This window comes from Capsicum annuum, chromosome 11, assembly GCF_002878395.1.
Source record: "Capsicum annuum cultivar UCD-10X-F1 chromosome 11, UCD10Xv1.1, whole genome shotgun sequence".
In the NCBI taxonomy this organism is placed as follows: Eukaryota; Viridiplantae; Streptophyta; class Magnoliopsida; order Solanales; family Solanaceae; genus Capsicum; species Capsicum annuum.
Genome location: NC_061121.1, coordinates 233186367 through 233192477, shown reverse-complemented (window position 1 = coordinate 233192477; position 6111 = coordinate 233186367).

Sequence of the window (6111 nt, the reverse complement as noted above, 5' to 3'; positions counted from 1 at the left end):
GTACCTTTTAGTCGAGTCATCTCCGTTGATTCCTATAAGACGTACCTTTTAGTCGAGTCATCCCCCTTGATTCCTATAAGACGTACCTTTTAGTCGAGTCATCTCCCTTGATTCCTATAAGACGTACCTTTTAGTCGAGTCATTCTCTTTGACCCCTAGAAGACGTACCTTTTAGTCGATTCAATTCCTTTGATACCTATCAGATGCACCTTATAATCGAGTCATTCTTCTTGATTCCTATAATGATGTGACTTTCGCAAAAGTCCTTTGATGATAAACTGGGGCAAAATTTAATTCTTGTGTTGGAACTTCACTTTCCTGGCATATGAAATCTCTTTATAATAATCTTTGTTTGGGATAATTTTCTTTCTAGTTTTGATGTGATTTCAGGAGCTCGCCCGAAGTACAGGGCGAATAAAAGGAAAGTCAAGCAGCAAGGTGAAGAAATTGAAAGTCAAGCAACAAGGTGAAGAAGTTGAAAGTCAAGTAACAAAGTTCAGAAAATGAAAGTCAATAATCGAAAATAGCAAGTCAGGAGCCCGCCTAGAGAACAGGGTGATAAAATTAAAAACCAAGCAACAAGTTGAAGAAATTTTAAATCAGGAGCCCGCCTGAACAATAGGGTAATGAATCTCAAGTCAAGAGTCCAACAGAAGCTACGTAGATAGGATTTTGTAATTTCATTCATGTTTTTAACTTGTAATTTTTATTTTTGATGTAATAACAGAGCCGTGGACCGGAACCTCGATGGGACCTCACTCGACTCTCCAACTCGGCATAGTCCATCTCCTTCCAATTCTTTGAGATAACTGTCACTCGATTCCCTCACAACTTGGGTAGGTAGGATGTCCTAAGTCAAGACTTGGTTTCCCTCCTTCCTCATACTCCGTGCTTTTGAATAAAGGTCAAGACAAAATTCTATCTCGTTGTCTACTGCTTTGTATGAAAACACCATGTGTTTACATCCAAAGGAGGCATGATGTAGACACGTAATTTTGTCCTTTCTCGAAAATATTTTAACAATATTTTTTTATTTTATTTTTTAATTTTTTTTTTATATTTTTATTTTATTTATCTTACCATACTTTTGTTTAATTGATAATTTCTTCCCCCCTCCCCCCCCCCCAAAAAAAAAAGAATTGAAAATAATTAAATTCATAGCATCTTTGCCACCTCACTATGCCACCTCAACACCTCACTTTTCATCTTTCATTGGATACATGCAAAAGGCACACGCCCTACTCATTTTTCCACACGTCACCCTCATATTTCCACATGCCACACTAACTTTTTCACATGCCACACACTTATTCCCACAAGCTACCAATTATATGCTTCCACATAGGATAATAAATAAAGAAAAAGAAAAATCAAATAAAAAATATAAAAGGAAAATTCTAAAAGGGGAAAAAGGGGGAGGCTCATTCTTTCATCATCACACTCTCACACTCACCCCTTACAATTCTCCCACCATAGACAAACACCAACACTACTCCTTCCATCGTCACTCTTTCTGTACACACCATACACGCACAACCATCGATATTCACACACACCCTTCTCTTTTTCTTCCTAGAATAACAACACAAACCCCCTTTCATTTTGGGTCATACGTCACCCACATCTCTATCTCCAAAATTCCATTTCATTACTGACTAGATGACTCCCTTCGCATTGATCTTCATAGGATAAATCATAAAACAGTCACAGAATTCTTTGGGGAGCTGTCGAATTTACTTTCTTTCTCCCTCATTGCTTCGATTCTGAGATTTTGGGTAAAAATCTAGGTTCGTGGGTCGAATTTTGGTATTTTCTGCACCATCGGTTAAGGCGAAAATAGAAGCCGAGATCGATTCTTTAATGAGTGTGAATTTTGTACAAGGTTTAAGGGCTGCTCTATTTTGAAGAATTTTTAAAATTGAAAGACACGCTTCAAAGGTTCGATTTGTCTCGATTGGGTCATCGTGGTCAGTTTCGGGTTTCGATTTTGGTGATACCGAGTTTTGGAGTTGGTCAGTTCGCGATTGAGGTTCAACTTGAGGCTTTCGGACCCGATTCTATTTTCTAATCGCATTATTTGGCACAATAAAAGCTTTGATTGAGGTCCATTTCTCATCCCTTTTCTCGAATAATTTTAAATTTTGATATTTTGTGTGGCTAATTGACAATGTGTGGATCTTGTTTTTTGTTTGATTTTGTGATGTTTGAATCATAAATGTTGGTTGATGTTGAATTCGAATTATGAAGATTAAATTGATAGTCTAAAGATTAGTTAATCATTGATTGAGAATTAAAGTTGTTGTTTGGGGTCGGGATCGAAAAATTGGTAAAATGAATAAGGATTAGTTTTGATTTATTGATGTCGGTTTATTTTGAAATAAATATTGATGTTAAGTGTAATAGTATCATGTCTTAGGTCGGGCATTGATAGGCAAGTTCTAGGTTTTGGGGGATAGGTAACTCGTAGGATTTTAATCATCGAATGTGTAAATATTTGTGTTGAGTTCTTTTCTTCATTTTCATCACATTTCATTAAATGTATTCATTTGGCCGAGGAATGCCCCGAGGTATTTGTGTTTGTTCACCGGGGAATGCCTCGACGTACTATGTTGGCGGAAAGACGTTCGTGAGAAAGGCCTGAGGCGTCGAGTAAAACAAGGGAGCATAGTTAGGATTAGTATAGGTTAGATAGGATTTATTTTCGTATTTTTTTATTTTTGGGACTGTCTAATTGGACTGAACACTATACTTTTATTCGTTTTGTTTGGTTTGTTTGTTTGATTGCTTTACGTGCTTCTTTGCGGTTTGTACATTCGTAGTGTCAAAATTAGCCGATACGCTTCACCAAGCGGCCGTGGTCAAACCACGGGATCGAGGGGTGCCTAACACCTTTCCTTCGGTCGACAGAATTCCTTAGCCGAAATTTCGGATCAGTTTTACAGAGTCAAAACCGTTTTGAAAAAGGATATCCATGAGTGACTTGACACACCCGATTTATGCCAAGTGGCGACTCTGAGTTTAGAATAAAATGAATTCTTTTCGAAACAAATTTTCATCTTTGTCACTTAATAATAAAAACCCTTTAGAAACAATTAAAATCATGAATCTTTTTGAAGTTTAAAAAAGAGGGGGTGTGAGAAGAAGCAAGGTCGAATTTCTAAAGACAATCGGAATTTGATTTCTAGTTAACTATAAACTATGACAATATTAATTAATTTTCAAAACGTAGCTCCTAAATAACTTTTTGAGTATTTATGAGTGTGAATTCAAAACTATACTATGAAATTAAACATATGTTATCTTGCTATAATTAATTAAGTTTAAAGTAGAAATTTGCCTAAATATTTGATTTAAGGTATAGTTTGCATCATGTTTTCATGTATGAAGCATATGAACTATTTGTATAACTTCATAAGCAAATCTCACGATCCAAGTTTATGACATGTATTATTTTTTTTAGACCTAAAATCTTATAAATTCATCTCACGGGTTATTGTATATCGAGACGGAAAATCTTGATAAATACCTTGTCTTCGTAAACTTACTCCGATGTGGAATTCATCTAAGATTGATAGACACCTCATATTCAGAATTTTGTCAGTTTAGATGTCTGTCAATCCTGCTTGACCTGTTGAGTAACATGCTTCAATATGGGCGTAAATATAATTATTAAATAGACGAGTTTTAAAATATGATTTGAAAATTTGTGTCCCTAATAATATTTCTTGCTTTTTATACTTGACTTTTTTTTTTTTTTTGATAAACTTAAATTTTTTGATCAATATTTTTTATTTTTTTTTGAAATGGAACTATGAGCATTGAGTGTCTTTCTTAAGATTTGACTTGAATTTTCTACTTCATTTAAATTTTGTTGTAATATATTTCGAAAAGATCTTTTTGGCGGAAAAAGACTCTTATATGTCTATTATTTTCATCGAGGAAGGATTTTTGGAACTTATACAAATAAAAATTATTTTCTTCTCATATACAATATAATAATATCCGCAATGTAGTCATTAAAAAATCTTATTTAAGGAAAAATATTATTTTCTTAATTTTTATCTTTCCTTTTCTACCTTTTCATATGTAGGTCAAATGATCAATTGATCTAGTATTTTGTATTCTATGTAATTCCATTAAGTGATGCATATATCAGTACTACAGGAGCATGACCTGTGTCAGCGCGGACCCAACATTAAGATATTTATTTGTCTTTTCAATATTGATATATTTAAATAAATTTTTTAAATAAAAGGATTGCATATGTTTTCTAATATTCATTCGGAATCTAGCATGAGTTCAACATATATTATTTTAATACGTATTTAGATAATTTAAGTTGTTAACTATTTTAATTTATAATATTTTTTATGTAATTTTCAAATTAATATACGTTACTTTTCTTGTCCAAATTATTGTGTCATTGATAGTCAATTATATTTAAAAAATAATTTAAATTTTTAATTATTGTGATTTATAATATTTTTCTTCTATTCCAATTTCAGTGACACTAATATAATTTCAAGAGTCGACCAAATATTTTATATATTTTAAAGTTTTTAAGTTGTTAGTTATTGTGATTTCTAGTATTTTTCATGTCATTTTTTTGAAATATATAACATATTAAATTATTTTTAGATATTTTAAGTTGTTAACAATTGTAATTTATAATACTTTTTATGTAATTTTTGAATAATATATGTTACTCCCCTTGTCTAGAATTTTGTGTCGACGACATCCAATTATATTTTTTAAATAATTTAAATTTTTTATCATTGTGATTTATAATATTTTTTCTATCTCAACTTATGTGGCACAATGCTTAAATGACCATAATAATTAATTAAGGTGATATAGTAAAATCACGACTGAAGCAGCTAAAGTAGAAATCAATCAATTTTTAAAATTTTTTTTGTTAATTATTGTTATTTACAGTACTTTTTATTTCATTTTCAAATAATATATGTTGCTTTATATCTTCTTCTGTCCCGTCCCAATTTATGTGGCACATATATAATTTTGATAGTCAATCAAATATTTTATGTTGATATATCATTTTGTTATTCTTATTTTTTTAATATATAAATGAATTATAATAAGGAGTGATATAGTAAAATCATCGTTCGAAAGACGAAAATTCAATTTAAAACATTAAGAATTAATTTCGTATTTTATGTCTATTTTATTTTTTATTAAATATTATTTATTTTCTTAATTCCTAGATGACTCATAATAATTAATTATGAGCGATTAATTATGTTATTACTATCAAAATTAATATAATTTTATCATATCCAAAAGTAATCATCGATAATTCACCGGAATAGTATATTAATTAAATACGGGATGCTATATTTGCATATGCAAAATATGATATTATTAAACATTATTGGATAGCCCATTATATTTATTTTTCACAATAATATAATTTTACAATAGATTTTTCTTTGTTTCTTTTTAACTTGATACATATTGACCCAACATAAATTCTAAGAAAATATTCATTAGAAATTTATTTTATTAAATTAAATTTATTAATTTTGTAATTTAAAAATTTAAAGTTAAGTTTAAATATTAGTATTTTTATATAAGGAAAAAGTAATTTTAAAATATAAATTTACTAAAATAAATAAAAAGATTATTTTTTATATAAAAGTCAATTAAAATAATAAAATTGATTTACTTTAAATATTTAGTTGCAATTAATTAAAATAATTTTTTATTTTGTCATAATTTATGCTGCACCGATAAAATTTTGAGAGTTGAATAAAACTTTTATCTATTTTTAAAAAAGTATTTTAACTTGTTAATTATTGTGATTTATAATAATTTTTACGTAATTATCAAATAATATATTTACTCCTTGGGTCCCAATTTATGTGGATTCGATACAATTTTGAGAGTCAACTAAAATTTTTATATATCTTTTAAATATTTTAAGTTGTTAATTATTATGATTTGCAATACTTTTTCTTTTATCTCAAATTATGTGGCATTGCTAAAATAATTAGAGTCAATAAAATTTTTATATGTCTTTTAAATATTTTAAGTTATTAATTATTTTAATTTGTGGTAACAAATTAGTTTTGAACATGATAGCCAATTAAATAA